The sequence below is a fragment of the Drosophila willistoni genome (assembly GCF_018902025.1).
Source record: "Drosophila willistoni isolate 14030-0811.24 chromosome 2L unlocalized genomic scaffold, UCI_dwil_1.1 Seg168, whole genome shotgun sequence".
Lineage (NCBI taxonomy): Eukaryota > Metazoa > Arthropoda > Insecta > Diptera > Drosophilidae > Drosophila > Drosophila willistoni.
Genome location: NW_025814047.1, coordinates 3,510,169 through 3,528,321, shown reverse-complemented (window position 1 = coordinate 3,528,321; position 18,153 = coordinate 3,510,169). Strand labels below are relative to the sequence as shown.

Here is an 18,153-nt window from a genome sequence, read left to right as displayed (position 1 = left end):
AAAGTCGTCCTGTGCACTCTCGTGTTGCACATGTCCATGTCCTTGCGACGTTTCTCTGCACTGGACAACATACCGAAGCGAACCACTTTTGCCCGCCGGTGGGATGATGGATACAAAAAGGCAAAAGCAAAACCATTCATGGTGGTTGCTTCAAGGTGGAAAAGACCGTAGACCGTAGCAGACTGAGCAGCAGCAGGGCTGAACTGAGAGGGAGGAGGCCAGTCGTAATCGAAAATTTTACACCTACTCTGCATTATAATTTATGTGCCCTGGCGGTACGAAGGAGGGTCAGGCTAAAGTAGAAGGAGGAAGTAAAAGCAAAAGCCTGCCATGTCTGGCAAGAAAGTTTTTCATGTAGAAGAGAAAGGACTACGACACAGAGAGAGAGGCAAAGGCAGAGACAGAGTCTAAGAGAGAATTAAGAACTTTTATACATGTTCGAAAGACTAAGTGGTAAAACAAGAATCTAGAAATTAAAAAAATAATTGCTATACATTTCGAGGGATGTAACCAAAAAATCAATAGCTTTTAATATCAAAGCTTAGAAATTGAAAGGAAATTAAAATTAAATTTCTTTTTTTAACTTAGAATATGATTTAATAAATGTAGAATTGTTTAGAATCTAAATTTTAAAACATTTTTTTTACTAATGTAAGTATAAGTCGTTTGATTTACAAATTTGTAACTGATTGAAGAATTTTATCAGTTTACTTTTGGCAAATCAAACTCGAAAAGCCCAAAAAATAAAACTGAATAGGCAATAAATGAATAAATACTAGTGCTATTTTGATAAATTGTATTTCGAAATGATCTTCCTTCCCCGCTAAATATTACAAGCCCGTTCCCTTGGCTGTGGTTAAGCTAGATATTAGATATACACAGTAGGAATTATACTTCAAAATTATGAATTATATTATATATATAAATTATAATAATATTCTCATTATTTACTATACTTTTATATACTTTTACTTAAATTGTTTACTTTAAGTAAAGAAAGAAATCCCTAGAAATTGTATCTTCTTAAAAATCATCAAAATCAGAATTTTCTTTACTTTTATATTCGATTGGGTTAAAAGGAATGAGAAATTAGTTAAGTACAAGAATTCAGGGTAAATAATATTGATAAACAAATTAATGTTTCTAGCAAAACTGAACAATTGTCAAATTGCTTAAGAGGTATTCTGCATCTCTATTACTCTCTCTCTCTCTCTCTCTCTCTCTCTCTCTCTGTCTCTCTCTCTCTCTCTCTCGACTTAAATGAGTTGCATCATTTCACATTCTTATAGTGTTTACGGGTTTCACTCTTTTATAAGCTCATCATCTTTGTTAGCTGTCTGAAATATTAGACTTAGGCGCCTAAATGTAGGCAACAATTTTCCATAAAAAGCTTACCAAATGCAACCTAGTTTACCGCCCGACTGAGCCATAGCCTAGACTAGACTGAAAAGAAAGCATCAATGTTTAGGTAGCTGGGCATAGGTCTCTGTAACTTTTCTACCTTGATATGTGCCAAAGGCCACAAAAATTTGTTGATCCTATGGACTTTGCATTGTCAGGGGTAAGTGAAGAAGAGGGCCGAGCAGAGGCATCGGGTCTGTGGTTGTCTTCGACTTTTCGTTGCATTGTCTGGACAAGAAGCTACACAAAACGGGCGTTGATTTTAATGCATAATGCATATGCTTATGCCTGTATGAGTGAGTTCCTCTCTCTCTCTCTCTCTCTCTCTCTCTCTCATTTTGTGGCTCTCTTTCTACAGTTCCCTGTGTGCAGTTGTAATATTGCAACTGCATTCAGAGAACGTGGAGAGAGAGAAAAGTCCGAAACGGACTTTTGAGCTGATGTTGTGTTCGTTTGGTAACCAGCCGGCAACCGGCAGCAGTCAACGAACGTAACGCACTTTTCCGGCCACACTGCAACACACTAACACACACATACACACACTTATAGTAGCTGCTGCACATCCCCATAATGAGCCACAAACAGAAAGGACAAAGATGTTGTTGGTGGGAGTAAGGCATGAGGTAGGTAGTTCAAATGCCAGAACTCTTACTCTCTCTCTCTCTCTTTCTCTGTCTCTCTTTCTGTTGGCTTGCAAGTAGCAGCAGGACATGCAATGGCCAAGCTTCGTGTTGTAGATTTTTTGCTTTATTTTTGGGGGGGGGGGGCAGGTCAGGGGTGACGGGTAGGTGTAGTCCAGGAATGAGCTTGAGGTAGAGGAAAAGGAGTTGGTGTGTTGCTTGTTGTTGGAAGTGGTAGAGAAGGCGTAATAATTAATTTTGTACATTGCATGCAAATGTCTGGCCATGGCCAGGACTTGGTCTTGGTCTTGGCCTAAAGGGAGGGCAGAGGAGAGAAACAGACCCGAAAGTGCGGAGGAACAGGCATCTGGCATATGCATAAGAAACAGCAAAAACGAACCAACAAAAAAAAAAAAACAATGCAAAACAAAAACACCAAACAAAACACGAAAGTGCACAAACAACAAGGAAAGCAGCTATAGAATTATTTCAAGTATGCGTCAACATACAACAAACAAGAGAATTAGGAAAAGTAAATTGAGAATAAAAACTCCCCCTCAAAAAGATCAATTTGTTTATCTCTATTTTTACTGTATGGCCTAATGAGTCTTAGCTTGCTTTCGCACTTTGGCAACATGTTGTGAAAGTTTTTATTTTTTGCAAGAAATATTTGCAAGCAAATTAAAAACAATTTGCCCATATTAAAAGTCTAACCAAATTATAGCCAAACACAGACACTCGTAACATTTTGTCGCTTCCTGCGACACTAGCAGCAACATTAGACAGCACACATCAACATCAACGATCAACGAAATCTAATCAATAACCAAGCGCAAACTGGTAGAATTTCATGTACCACACTAAATAGCACGATTAATTATCGCCCCAGCCGGGGCCAAACTATAATTCAAATCAAGCTGTTTGCTGCTGCAACTGCTGCTCGCTTCATTTACCATGGCAAAGCCGGCAACATGCCATCTGCAACATGACTACAAACCGGTCTAATTATACTCATTTTCCCTGCTGTTGTTGCCGCTGCTGTTGCTGCTGCTGCTGCCAAGCTATAAATTGCAATTTCCATGCAACTTTCTATTGGTAGAAGAAAGAAAAGAAGTTTGGGCGGTTGTTTGCTCGGTTGCAGCGCAACGTTTTGTCTTCGACAGCAATTCGTTTGGCAATATTCAAATTAATAAAATCATCAATAATTTTTCCTTTTTTTTGCTTGCGGAAACATGTATGGTAAGTACCTATGTATGTGTATATACAAATGTGGCAGAACATGTTGCAGCAACTTGTTGTAATTAATAGTCAAACTAAATTGTAGCACATTTATGCTTAGGATATCGTCGTTGTCGTTGTCGTCGTCGTCGTCGTCATCGTCATCGTCATTGGCATCGTTGTAAGGCAACCAAATGTAGCACAAAGCAATTTTTTTCGATTAGAAACCAAACCGGACAACGACAACAACAACAACAACAGCAGCAACAGCAACTTCTTGACCAAGGCTTGGACTATTAAATTTATGCCTGCTTTTTGATTTGTAATTAAGTCAAAATGTATATTAAACCTCTCCAACTCCAACTCTCAAGGAAGTTTTCATAATGTGTAAGGTGTGGGTAAGGGTGTGAGTGGGGAGTGGGGAAAGGGGTCAGAAGGGTGTGTTTGAAGAGGGGCGTCGTATGGAAACTTTTTGGCTGCTTAAAAGTTTTTGCAGTAAGCAGAAATAAAATCAATAATGGCCCAGGCTCTCAGGCCACATTAAGTCATTGAGTTAAAATTATTTATGCAACATTTATTTACAACACACACACCCATACAAACCCACACACACACACTCACACCACACGTAAGCATAAAAGTTTTATGCATTGTTTTAGGGTTGTTGTTGCTGTTGCTGCTGCTGCCGATGTTGCTGAGGGGGTGCCAGGCAAAACGTGCAATTTTCTTAAAAATTACACACGATTACACATGGAAATACAAACGGGAGTAAGCTATATACATATATGTATGTATGTATGTATATATATATAAATGCAAGTGGGTGGGCTATTTTAATGGGCATGTTGGGTTATATAAACCATAATGAAGAGTGGCAAACTTTAAGCTCTTAAGGTGCAGTCGTAGTCGGAAAAGATTATTATTAAGAGTATTATAACGGAATTTGCATGGTTAAGTTAAATTAGCTATAATGACCAGATAAATTTCAATGAATTTAAATGCAAATGCACTTTTTTTATGATTCCTGCTATTAGGTTTTCCTCAGAGATCATTTTTGATGTAAGTAAAGTTTCAATAAAGTTTCAATAAAGAACTTATGCATATAATAGTACTTAAGAGATATTGATTTTCTTCCACAGATCAACTTGCAGTAGAACTATGATCATATGTGCCCCAAAATAATAAGTCCAGTTTCAAGAACTTTTGTTTTAAAAGGATTCATTTTTGAAATTGCCTTTAATAACATTTTAACACAATCTTTTTTACAACTTTTACCTATTATTCATCGGTTCATCGATCTGTATTTAGCTTCGGAAATCAAAAAACCAATCTTAAGAAGTTTTTTTTATGTCTGGAACCAAAAATATTAATCAAATTTGAATCTGAATTTGAGTATCAATGATATATGTACATTAAATATAAATTTAGACGAGTAAGGAATAACGAGTTTTCCCCGTTGATCCTCTTCGCCAAAGAGTAATGAGGTTTAATGGGAAAATTCCATGTATTATGCTCAATTCATAAATTTTGTTTAGATTTGTAATGCTTTACTATCTCATAATCAGGTAAATGTAAAGGTTTGAGCTTGGTTTGAAAACGAAATTAGTTTTTAAACATAACTCGATTTTTAAGTTATCCCGACTTGGTTTTTCTCTTTAATGGCCATATCATAGTATATTGATCATTTCTCGAACTAATTCTGAACTAATTTCTGCAGAATGAATGTTAATAGAACCCTTTTCCAAAAGAACTACCTACTATTCAATTAAAAGTCGATTGGAAATTCTGTTTAAATATCACTTCAAAAATATTTTTTCGAATTATCAAAACTAGTTTAGAAACTATAGAAGACTAGCAATTAGTTCATGTCTTTTGAACACCAGCCAAAAGATAGCTATGGTATCTGTTGAAAATCAGCTAATTATAATGTATACCAATTGATGGAATGGCCAACATTTGCCATTTTGATTTGTGTTTGTTCCCATTTTCCAACAATTGTTTTTTTTTCCTGGCGCTGACTGTTTTCTTTTTTTTTTTTTACCACTCAAATCATTAAAAATAATAATAATGAAATTTGCGTGATTCAAACTGAGCACGCACTAGGCGATGCCAATAACACAACAATTACAACAACAATGCCAGAGGCGTATTCAATACAACAACAACAACAACAACAGCAGCAACAACAATACATGTGCAAGTCAAACGCCCCCAGAGAAAAGTGTACAGTGGAATATAAAGAGGAAGTCAAAGTCATGCCCATTCGGAGACTAAAAAAAAGCAACCCTCTCATAGCGTGAGGTCCTGCCAACTCAATTCAGACACCAAACACACACACACACACACACAATCATAGTCAAACATATACACTCATTCACATTCATATTGTCCTTAATGCGCCGCGTAATGAGTTATTCGCATTTTTTTTTCATATTTATACCCTTGCAAAAAGGGTATATTAATTTTGGTCAAAAGTGTGCAACGCATAGAAGGAAGCATCTCCGACCATATAAAGTATATATATTCTTGATCAGCACGACGAGACGAGTTCAAATAGCCATGTCCGTCCGTCCGTCCGTCCGTCCGTCCGTCCGTCCGTCCGTCCGTCCGTCTGGATCAACGCAAACTCCTCCTAGACCGTTAAAGCTACAGAGCTGAAATTTTGCATGTAGGCTTGTATATACTGCAGGCGTTGTATATCTCGGATTCAGCCGGATCGGATCACTATATCATATAGCTCCCATACAAATGCCAAAGTCACGAACAGTGACTTTTCTTAATAACTTCGTTATTTTCTGAGGTATTGTCGTGAAATTTAATATTGGTGAGTTAATTTCACATATAAACGACTACGCCAAATTTGATCAAGATCGGGTGACTACATCATATACCTCCCATAGGAACGATCTTTCGAAAACAGTGACTTTTGTCAATAACTTCGTTACTTTTGCCGCGATGGCTTTCAAATTACACATTTCTTAGTTTAGTATATCTGTTAATGAATGTGCCAAATTTGATAAGGATCGGGTAACTATATCATATAGCTCCCATAGGAACAATCGGTGGAAAACAGTGACTTTGATCAATATCTTCGTTATTTCCTATGTAGGCCGTTCTTTCGGAAACATTAGCCTTTTTAGCTTAAACGTTTTTCCACTTTGATGGCTATAGGTAAGGAAAGAGTTACCAAAAAAATTGCAAGGGTATACAAACTTTGACGCGGTCGAAGTTAGCCCCGGCCCTCTGGTTTTTTTTCATATTTGCATTAAAAGCCAACCCCTGCTTCATCTTCTTAGTTCTGGCCAGGCCAGCCTAACCCCTACACCCCTATTAAAACGCCCACATTTGGCAATTTTAATTCATTTACAGCAGGAAATAATGAGAAATGGTAAACTTGCCCAAGAAAACGCATTCCCATATTGACTAAGTAGATGCCCTATCTTCTTTAATCGAACAAAAACCGCAACCAATTAGATAAAAGATCAAAAATTTTAGCAAAATATTCAACTTTAAAATGTTATCTCCAAATTAATTGATCAGTTCAGAGTTGCCAGATCGCTTCTAAATCGCAGAATATCGATAAATATCTATGGGTTCATTACTTTCAAAATAGTTGATCATTTCAGAGATCCCTTGCAAGATTCTGAATTTCTCTTCAATCTAAATGATCTGCTTCTAAAAAAATCCATAACATTAAGAGATGAGGATACATACAAATGGTGTTCTATACCTTTTCCAACTGATCCTATCATAGTTTTAGATCATTTTAACTACCCCTGAACAGATAGGAGCTACCAAACTCTTCCTTCAATTCCTCCTATTGAATTTGAGTTCTTTCAAATACTAGAAAGTTTAAAGTGTTTTAAAAAACTTTGGCGTTGCCAGATAAATATCTTATGTATTCCATACGATTGCCAGGTGCCTGTTCACCCTTTCGGATATAGAGCATTTGAAAAAAAGGAAATCATATACATATATGTATGAATCCATAGGTCGAAAATTGCATGTCCTGTGGCCCTTCCAGTTCAACTTGCAGCAATTGTATAATATCGAGGCAGTGGCAAATGCAACACGAAATCGTACACGACATCGAGATATAAGAGAAAGAGACAGCTAGAACAAGCAACGTAAAGAGCGGGGAGTGGAAAACATAATTTTGCTAAATTAGCGAAAAACAAAAGAAAATGAATAATGCCACAAGGGTCGGGCAGAATTCTAGGCAAAAAACAAAAAAAAAAACACTCCCCAATTGAGCACGCACCAAAATCATTTGTACACGAGTTGAAGGAAGGGCTGGTAGCTGAAGCTGAAGCGGCATAATCAACGTCTAAATATTTGATAAAAAAAAACGAAAAATATAAGCAAAAATTAAAAAAAAAAAGAAAAAAAACGCAGCCTGCATTTGAAACCGGGCAACGGGCAACTAATTATAAAACATTTTTTAGCCATATATTCTTTTTTTTGGGTCTTTTTTTTGCAACCCTTAGGACAATGCAAAAACCCTTCTATGGGCATTATTTTTGTTTTTGGCAAATTGCATGCAAGTAGGCAAGAGAAGAACAGAGAAACGGGGGACGGGGGATTCAGGGAGGACAAGTCCGGGGTAAGTGATTGTGTACGTGCTCATTATGGAAATTTCTTCGTTCGTTCGTTGTAATGTTTTTTATTTCTTCTTTCTTTGCAAAATTAATGCAAATACCTTTGCCATGGCAGTGTGGGTTGTTAATGACACAGCAATGCAAGAGGGTGTTGCAGGAGGAGAACCAACGAGTGTGTGAGTGTGTTGTGTGTGCTTTGACAAAAGTCCTTTTTCGCATTGGAGCTTTGGCACATGCGATACGCGATTATAATTAGAGTTTGGCCGCGGGGCCTGGACACGCAGCAGGATCAGGAGCAGGAGCGGGAGCAGGAGGTGCAAATACCAATTTAGAGGGTTGCTTGTCCTTATCTCATTTGTTTTGGGGTTGCAAAATATTTCAAATATTTAAGTGTGATATCGTCTGGCTGTGTTTTTGCTTAATCGAATTTTTTGGAAATCGATTAACTAAAATAAGTAGTGGGGGGTTAAAGATTTGCCTTGACTAGACAATCGAGTGTGGAATTAACCCAGCACATGGCGTAATAAAAACTTGCATTTGCCTCATTCAATCGATCAGTGATAATTATCGAAGCCATATATATATATAATATTAAATGCAATTATAATTTGCATATACGTAGACACAAGTATTTATGCATTAAGTGATGTGCGTCTGTCTAATGAGCTGAGCAAAACAACAACAGAAAACAACAGAAATCATTAAGTTACTAAGTGGAAAAATGTGGCCAAAAGCTGTTTCGCAGATACTCTTTAAAGAACAAAGGTTTAAATCGAACTTTTGGTAAATTGGAATTGCCACTAAAAGGCCACCAGCTCCAATTGATCTAATCGAATTGTCCTTAGAACCATCGATTGCATTAGTTAAAGTTTAACTTGTGAAGAAGACGAAAGCAATATCGAAAGACTTATGCAAAAAGAACGTTGAAGGTTTAGTTTTTGGAGCTTAAATCCATTTAGAACCAAAGATATTTGCCATTGATTACAGAGTGCTTTTAATATCAATTTTAAGGGCTGAAGTAATCGAAGATTTGTAAAGAGAAAATAGTTTGAGTTTAAGACCAATTAGTAAAGAACTAACATAATTATAAGCAAATAGGATCAAAGCAGATCTAGAAAGGTCAATTCTGTAATGAATACAGGGTGCTTTTTACTAAGAATGGGTTTATGGATTAACCACTATGCCAAGGCATCGATAGAGGTAGTTTGCTTCTATGCTATATATAAATTTGAGTGGACCCTTCTCAAATTAAGGGTATTTACAATATATATTGGCTTGGCCAGACCCATAGAAAATCACAAACAGAATATGCAGCTTGCATTCAAATTGAGCATTTAAAAAAACAAAAGGAAAAACAAACGTTTAATAAGTTATAAAAACTAGGGCGTAGGGGAGTGCAACGGTAGAAACTACTGAACTCCATACGTCGAACTCGTTTCGTTGCATTGTCAAGAGCCATGCCCAACCGCCCTAAAACAGCCTTGTTTCATTGTGCCGGTAATTAGCCACACACACACACACATACTGGGTTATGTATTATTGTGTGACTGACTGTACTTTATCATTTATTTATTATAATTATTTATTTGCTTGGCAGCGCTTATTAAAAACTACTTACAGACACACACACACACCGAGTCACACACAAACAATGACCAGGCCATTAGGCTATCCCCCTAGACACGCCCCCGCTGAAAAAAAATGTATAAAACCTGCTACCCCCTCTTGTTGTTGGCTCCCTGCTTTTGTCATTATTATTATTATAAGTTGCATTTTGCTTACGGCAAATTGCACTTCTTTTTTGTCTCACTCTTCATCTCTTTCTCTCCCTCTCTCGCTCTCTTAATGCAGGTCACATTGCACGTTGGCTAAATGGCACTTTATGGCTTTAACCTGGACATAATCAAGAGGTTATAAATTCACTGGAAAATAAGCTGATTATAAAGTTGATTACCCACTGTGATGAAGAGCGAGAGAGAGAGAGAGAGAAAGGAGAAATAGTCGCTTAGACTAATTAATAGTTCAAGTTAGAATAAAACTAATAAGTATCATGCAAATGTAATGAAATTTTCCATTTTTTAGCTCCATCTCGTTTCTTCTTTTGGGTTTCTATTTTTCTTTTCGTTGTTTTTTTTTTTTTTGTGTGATTTCAATTGAAATAAATTCCTATTAATATTTGTTAATTGTTTCTTAAGTGAAAGAGGCAGCAAACAAATTTCTAGAAAGAAAGCACATTGCGAAAACTAGAAGCAGAAGTGAGATATAGATGGATGGAGGAGAGAAATAGTAGCATGAATCGTTATATTTGTTAATTGAGATTTGACCTGATATGGTTGAAATGAGCACAACAACAGAAGCAGCAGCAACAACAACAACAACAATAATAATAATAATAACTATGAGCAAAAATTGACGTCAACGAAAAGTTTTTTTGTTGGAAAGAAATGCTGGGAAAGTATGTTAATTAATGCTAGAAAAAAGAGGCAACTGTACAGAGTAGGGAAAAATATTTCTAAACATTGCAAACCAAAAACTTTACTTATATTTACAAGTGTTGTAAGTTATTTATAAATATCCAGTATGGGGTTAAATTTATTAAACAAGAGCCACGAAAATTGGACAAAAGTATTGGAAACAGTCTTTAAATGTTACAAGACTCAGCCTTAAAGGTTGTAAATCAGTGTCAATTTAATAGGCAATTCCATGGCATTCATCAGTGTTGGATAACATCCATAAATATTAAAACAAAAAGTATCCCACAAAAAAATACAGGGAGGCGGCATTTGCTTCTTACTTCTTCGCACATTATTGAAAAGTATTTAACTACCGTCTGAATTACATAAAGAGGACATAAAGAGTTTCATTGCAGAGCAAATTTAGTTAGATACAGCCAATTTTAATATGTTTAAAGAGGCAGTTGAATTAGTCCAGCTTTGCATAATAATAACTATCCTCAAGATGGCTAATATCCGATGTTTGATGTGGAAAAAATGCTTAAAGTGTTACCTGAAAATAAGATACAGTTACTTATAGCCAAACTGATCTATTTTTATTTCGTTATATGATTATTAAGTGTTAGAAAACATAGAAACATGCAAAGCAAAGATCAATAAAGCAAGCCAAGTCAATTATACATGCATTTCAGTGTTGGAAAGTGTAAAGAAAAGCAAATTTTTGCAAAAAGTTGTCTAATAAGTCTACATTTGAAATATATCGATAATAAAGTGTTTCTTATACATTTAAAATTTTAATGTTATGGAAAACATTAAAAACCAGTGTTGCAAAACACTCTCAATCCACTATATCTAGCTTAGAATAAATTCTTTTTAAAACAACCTCGACTCTATGAATTACGTATTGTATATGCTTACATAGATTAAGCAAATTCTTGAATTAACTAGACCAAACTCAGCAAAAATTAATGGAAATTACAATGTGTCAGTTTTACTCCATAGCTTTAAACACTCGAAGCTTCAAGAAAATGATTTCAGCACAATTTGCAATGGCCCGAGTGACTCTAGCATTATCAAACACCTATAACTAGGTAAATAGCTGCCCACCAATCTCTTTTGGCCGCTCTATTCCTTAAGGCGTCTCAGGCAAATCAACCATTTCGTTGACGCTCCATTCTCTCGCAGCCCACAAAAAAAAAAAAAAACCGCCCAGCACTTGCAACACATATACATAGACACATTATATATAGTGAGCACTAAAAGTGTGCAGACTGGCTATAATTTGCAAGCAGCAAAGAAACTGCAACAGAAAATCAAATGGCACGCATGAAATTAAAGTTTAAGCGCGCAAAAAATTTATATGTACGACGCCGTGTGCCAATTAATGTAAATTACGCGACGGTGACGACGGCAACACGACAACACGACACCGACAACAGCAACGGCAACAGCAACAACAAGCGACGCCCAGTGTAACGATATGGCAACGCTGCGGGGCTCCACAAAAAAACTGGGCACGCATGTGCTCTGACTATGCCGTCGATTGTGGAGTGGAGTGGAGAGCAATTTTTGAAAGTGCGCACAATAATAACGCCTGCAAGAAATTAGCGACACAAAATACACATAGTAAAATATTATTAAATGCGTCAATTTGTTGTCTCAGACTTGAGACTCTTAGGCCGGATAGTGACTGAGAAAGACAGGCTCATTAAGTGCGTGACGGCCTAAACTTATGCATTTATGCATGAGGCAACTGTACCCTCAGGCCACAAAATATACAACAAAATTAAAAAAAAAACAGTTGGCGTGACTTTCTAATGGCACAAAATACTATATTGTATACTGTACCTAAACTCTAACGCCCATTCGAGCTTATTAAAAGGTTAAATAACTTTGCATTGAACTCGTTATCGCAATTGTCGGACCATTATCAACCTCATCATCAAGATCATCATCATCATCATCAACATCAAAAGCAAAAAAAAAGCCAATCAACAAAAATAAATATATTTAAATGAGTCTAAATTACGGCTCATTGAAAAATATTGTCGACCAGTTCTATATAGACTGGCTAGTTCTTCTTTGATTGGAAATCAATACAAATTAATAATCAAGAGGAAGAGAGTTGGAGGGGGGAAGGCGCCCAACAAAAACAAAAACCAAAATCAAAATCAGTAAATGTTCAATTTATGTGACAATAATTGAGAGAGAAAGAGTAAGAGAGGAGAGCCAGAAGAAGTATAAGAATGAAAGCAACAACAAAATGTATATGTACATTCAGAATTTCAGTCACATAACCAATCAGGGCCATATTAATCAATTTTTAATGAAAGTCATTTAAATGTGTTAATTTTTCCTCTCACACACACACTTACGCACACACACACTCGAAAAAAGTATGCTGAAGAATGAAATCTGCTGATTTCTTGGAACTTCCGAATCGATCTCTAAAATGGGGGTGAATTATGTCAGTTGTTGATGAGGCAAAGCAGTTGAGAAATTGAAATAAAAAAGTCTTTGCTGTGATTTATGTATGTATAATTATTTTAATAATTTTTTAAAGTTTTAACTGTAAAAATTACTGTACTCATTGATAAAGATCTTTTTAGAGTAATTTTCATAAAGGGGTTGTTAAAGCTCTGCATATGTTTGGTAACTTGAAAAATAAATCATACAAATAATTACAATTTGAATAAAAATCAAAAATATTTTATGTGGACTCTTTGCCACCTTTACGTAGAAGCTGTTATTGATAGAAAGTCTCTGTCATTAAACGGAAGGATAAGAAACAATGTAATTTTGTCCCAAGGTCCACATGCATTTGGAAATTTTACTCCGTAACTTCTAGATAAGTTGAAAGAACACTAAGCTAATGGATTAGTCTCTTCGTTAGATCTTTATGCAGATGAAACGGAATTCCCGAACTAATCGTTTATTGAAATCGAATGATTTTTAGGTTTAATTAGTTACTGTTTTATAATCTTAACAAAAAAATGTTCTACAAACTATTTGACGAGTTAAGAAGTATTTTATTTAAGCAAATTCGACTTGTATTTGTAAGTTAAAAAGTAATTTTGTACTCTGCTTGATAAACATTTTACGACTTTTAAAAATAGATACAATTGAAAAACTTTAACAGAATTTCTTAGAATTTTAAAACTAATCAGGACTCGTTGTTTTCGTTTAAGTTTTCTAAACTTTACGAACTTAAGAAATAACTGATCACCTTTTTTGTAGGCTTTTATAATATTTTTCAAGATAATAGTAGAATTTCCAAGTCAACAAAGTCAATAAGGTATTTTCCCCTTAGGCTCTTAAGCTTTTCCATCTATATAACGAATTTCGAAGAATAGTTTCGAAAAATGCAACTTCATAAAGAGTTTTTCCAGCTATAATACAAAATTCCAATTCTTTTCTTCCTTTTGATTTAAAAAATGTATTTTTTAAGTTTTTCAGCTATATAAATTTCTGATGAAACAAAAGAAGAGTTTTAATTTGGTCTCCATTAAATACTTAAAATTTCTTTGCGACATTACAATCAATCATGATCTAAGCAAGATCTAACTTGGATTAAGAATAAGGGAACTCACACTTTTCTTTGCATTCAATTAAGCTGAATTTGAAAAGTAAATCATCTTAATGTAGTAAATTTCTTTATTTCCCTTAATTATCCATGGCCCGCTTTTTCTGCCTTGATTACACAATTATATGCATCTATGTATATAATAAATCTGTTAACTTCATATATGTTTATATTCCAATTCCCATTTGGTTTGTTTGTTCTTTCGTTCTGTGATTTAGCCGATCGCTCTTGGGTGCGGAATGCCGTTTTGCTGTTAATTGGGCAAATTATTGTTACTTATTATTAATAAATATGTATTGTGGCTGTTGTTGTTTATTAATTGGCGAGTTGAAGACCAAAAGCCAGCACAAGACTTAACAAAAAATAGTGTACAAATGTGTGAGCGAGTGAGTATGATTATGGTTACTATATATTGCGTCATTTGTGACGTTTTTCTAGAAACGAGTCACAGGGAGGACAAAAGAACATCTGTTTTTTGGCCAATTGCAAGCAATGTAAACCCTTCTAGACCACGATTAACTACATATTTAAACATCAGCTACAAGTAGCCTTAATTGTTTTGCACTTAATCAAAATGAGCTGCTCGCCGAACGTCGTGTTGGGACAGAGTCCTGGTTCTGGATCCTGTTGTTTTCGTCGTCGTCGTCGTGGTCCTGGTGGTCCCTGGCCTTGTTTAACCCAAAGTTATACAAAAGCAATGCCAGAGATATGACTGGTATGGGGTGTGTAGTTGCCGTCGTTGTTGTTGTTGTTTAAAAGCAAAAAATTGAAAACTAAAGAGCAACTTGGGGCGCACGCCAGTCTCCCATTGCCTCTCTCTCTCCCCATCACCTTCTGTCTACCATCTACGTCGTCTGCGTGTCCGTCTGGGCAAAAAAAAAGGGACACACAGCATGGAGGGGACGGACGACGACTTCTACTACGTCGACGACATCAACACCCGGGCCAATGTGAAAAGAAAAACGTTTTATGAGCTGCTCTACTCACTCACTCACAGCTCATTCAGCAAAAAAGGTTCAAACCGACATAGAAAACGGAAATTTCCTGAGGATGATGACAGAAGCAACCTGTTGCCGGCCTCTTTTTCTCTAGAAAATACGAAAAATTTGCCAAAGTGTGGCACCAATTCTTGTTGTTTCTTTTTTTTTTTTTTTTTTGTGTTTTGTTTTCCTCTTTTGTGCCAAAATTATATGGGGGAGAAAAAGATTTGCCAAAGTAAAATGTAAACAAGTTGAAAAGGTAACTGCAATTTTTTTTTTCCCTCACATTTTCTTTTCATTCGTTTCGTATATCTTCTGTGTGTGTCTGCCAAGTGTCTGTAATTTTTCTTTTAGTGGGTGTTTCTAATAGAGTTTTTCCTTTTTCCCCCCTACCTCTATGTCTATGTATGTGTGTGTGTGTGTGTGTGTGTGGGTATTTGTGTGGAGGCGTTTTAAGTGCGGCTAATGGGCTCTTGAATGTTGCTGCTTTTGGGGCAAGTTGATGACTTGAAGTTGCAATTGAAGTTGCCTTGTTGCGACCAAATGGGTCTGAAGGTCAATACATTTATAGAGAAACAAATGATGGTAGAGAATGAAAGAGAGAGAGGGAGAGAGAAATACAGAACAGAGACACTGTCAAAGCGAGAGAGATAAGGAGTGGGCGATATTTAACCGTGAATTGAGTCTGTAAGACCGAAAAGAGGCATTCAAATGAAAATCCTTTGATGCTTTTCCATTAAGTGTTCTCGAATGTTAAAGGAACTCAAACAATTTACACATTCTCAAAATCTGAAGTGAAGAGGTTGTCGGTTAATAGCAAATTTAAGATTGATCTTTACCAAAAGGTAACTAATGTTGTGAGAGATTTCAAAATATTGAGAGTGACCTTGGAAATTATTGATCAATAACACTTATCTGACATAGCTGGAAACTCAACGGAAGCTCTGAACAAAAGGAAACTATTCTAATCAAACGTTTCCCTCTTTGCAATTGCAAATCATTTTATCTATGACGGAACTAAGACCTGTTCCTAGCTGCAACGAGGTCTGAAATCGTTTGTAGCACTTTTAAAATTTCTAAAAGTTTTTCTAAAGTTTTTGTGTTTTATAAATTTCCTCGTATTTTAAAAATGGGTAATGACATTTTATTTCACTTATCTATATTTATCAATTCATGATACATTCCCAAATATTTAAAACTAAAAATCTCTACAAATTTAGTTTTTCTTACGCGTTTTTAAAAATGCTTAAGAAGCTTATGAAAATGTATAGAGCTAAAATCTTGTACGTATTATCAAACCTTGAGTCTAGATTCTTAATGTTAATTACTTTATTCAATATCCCAATTCTTTTAATATTATTTTATCACCGGTTTTAAAAATCATGTATGTATGTAACATAGGTTTATTTTGAAGTTTACTTGAACAATTGTGAAAATAAGGACATTTTTTAGAACCACCATTTTTTCTGAGATTGGATTCTGATTAACTTGTTTAACTATAATTATTATAGTTCAGACTCCATTAATTCTCTTTGAGCCATCAATGTTGTATATAAAACGGTCAAAATTTCTGTTTTAGTTTTCAAACATTCTCTATCAAGTAGTTTAGAATGTTTCTAAAATCCAGCAAAAAAAACAGAATATATTTGTATTTATACAAGCAGATAATAAGGACTATTCCATATTAATAAGATTAACTTGGTGGTATTTAAAAGAATTGTATGTTCATTTGAAGCAAATATCAATTAAAGAGTTTCTCTTAGGACTTCTTAATTGATTTATATGTGTAAGTTGTCGGATATCTGGCATTTATTTTGTGTGTGGCTTTTTTTGCCAGCATTTGTCGCCCCATTTCCTTTGCGGGTTCTCCCATTTGACGCTTTTTTTGTTGCCAGTTGATGTTGCCTGTTTGTTGGCGCTGTGATTGTTGTTTTTGTGTACTTTTAGCTGCTTTGTCATGCCAGGCAGCACGCGCTGCCTTTGCTGGCTGTGGCGTCTGTCACAACTTTGTCTTATGCCTTTTGCCTCATGCCTTTGCCTTGCCTTGCCTTGTCTTGGCTGGTGTGTCTCAATCTTAGTCGCTGCTTTGGAATGCTGAGCGCCTGCTGCTGTTGGCCAAATGGAAGGCGCCTTTTGGCCTGTCTTTTGCCGCCTGTTGCTTCAAAAAATGTTTCTTGTCCATGGCCAAGACATCTAAGCGAAGAGGCCTTAACAACTTAATATAACTTGGTTACCGCGTTTTTTTCTTTGTGTTTTTCTTCTGTTTTTTTCTTTGTTTGTTGTCTGTGACGTCAGCTTTGGCGGCTTTTGCTGGTCTTGCTGTTATGTTTTGCTGAGCATCTGTTATTGAGAGTATCTCACACTTGTGTGAGTGTGTGTATATGTTTGCCCATTCATCATGCCCTCTCTCACTCACTGAAGAAGTTAAGTTCCATTCATAAAAAGCATTTAAACGCTATCGCCCCCACATTGTGCGCCATTTTAGAGCTATATACTATCTTTGATTTTTATGTAGTTATCTTAATGAGTCTCCAGTTTATTATGGGCAATTATTTATTTGCGTATGAGTAATGTCTGGCCGATGATTGCAGGCATAACCACCAATCGAAGCCAAAGCCAAACCAATCGAATGAATTACATTGCGAATACTATTCCCATTCCGTTTCCATTCCTACATGGTCCCACCTAAACCCCTCCCCCCCTACATCTATCTGCACCTCTGCAATTTAGCATAATTTCAAATGCAAAATTCTCCACGACCCAGTCTGAGTCGTCTAGTAACTGGTATAATTAATAAACCGTAACAACTACTAACAAAAAAACAATGCCTTATGAAGGAGAAACGACTATGTAGTACCTACTATAGAATGGGGAAGTATTTTGAGCGTATTTTAGCTAAACTGAACTCAACTTAAGTAAATTCATTGTTGTGGTTCAGTATTAAAGTCAAAGCTTTTTATCTATCTCTCATCGTATTTCTTAGTTTCTTTAGAGTTTATCTTAAGAAAGGTATTTATATGAAGACATAAGTATTACAAATCGATTAATTTGCTAGTATAACGACTGAAAACATGAAGTTTATTTATTAAATGTGCTCCTTATGAAAGTGAATATGTTTTCAAATCGAATCAACCAAAACTATTTCTGTACCACAACATTGATCGATGATGAAGTCAATATAGGTAAATATTTGATAACAAGAAGAAAACTTCATTTATCGAGCACTTAGATCAACGTGTAGTTTTAATGTGATATTCCATTTCCGTTACATGTATTTGACAGTCTCAGATATACCTTTTA

General features: G+C 35.7%; 1 protein-coding gene across 3 annotated transcripts in view; it reads right to left on the bottom strand.

Annotated features, from left to right (window-relative positions):
• The window catches only part of LOC6640766 (alpha-protein kinase 1), an 88,892-nt gene that overhangs the window by 58,586 nt on the left and 12,153 nt on the right, over nucleotides 1-18,153 (bottom strand). The gene's annotated exons all lie outside the window — the stretch shown is intronic.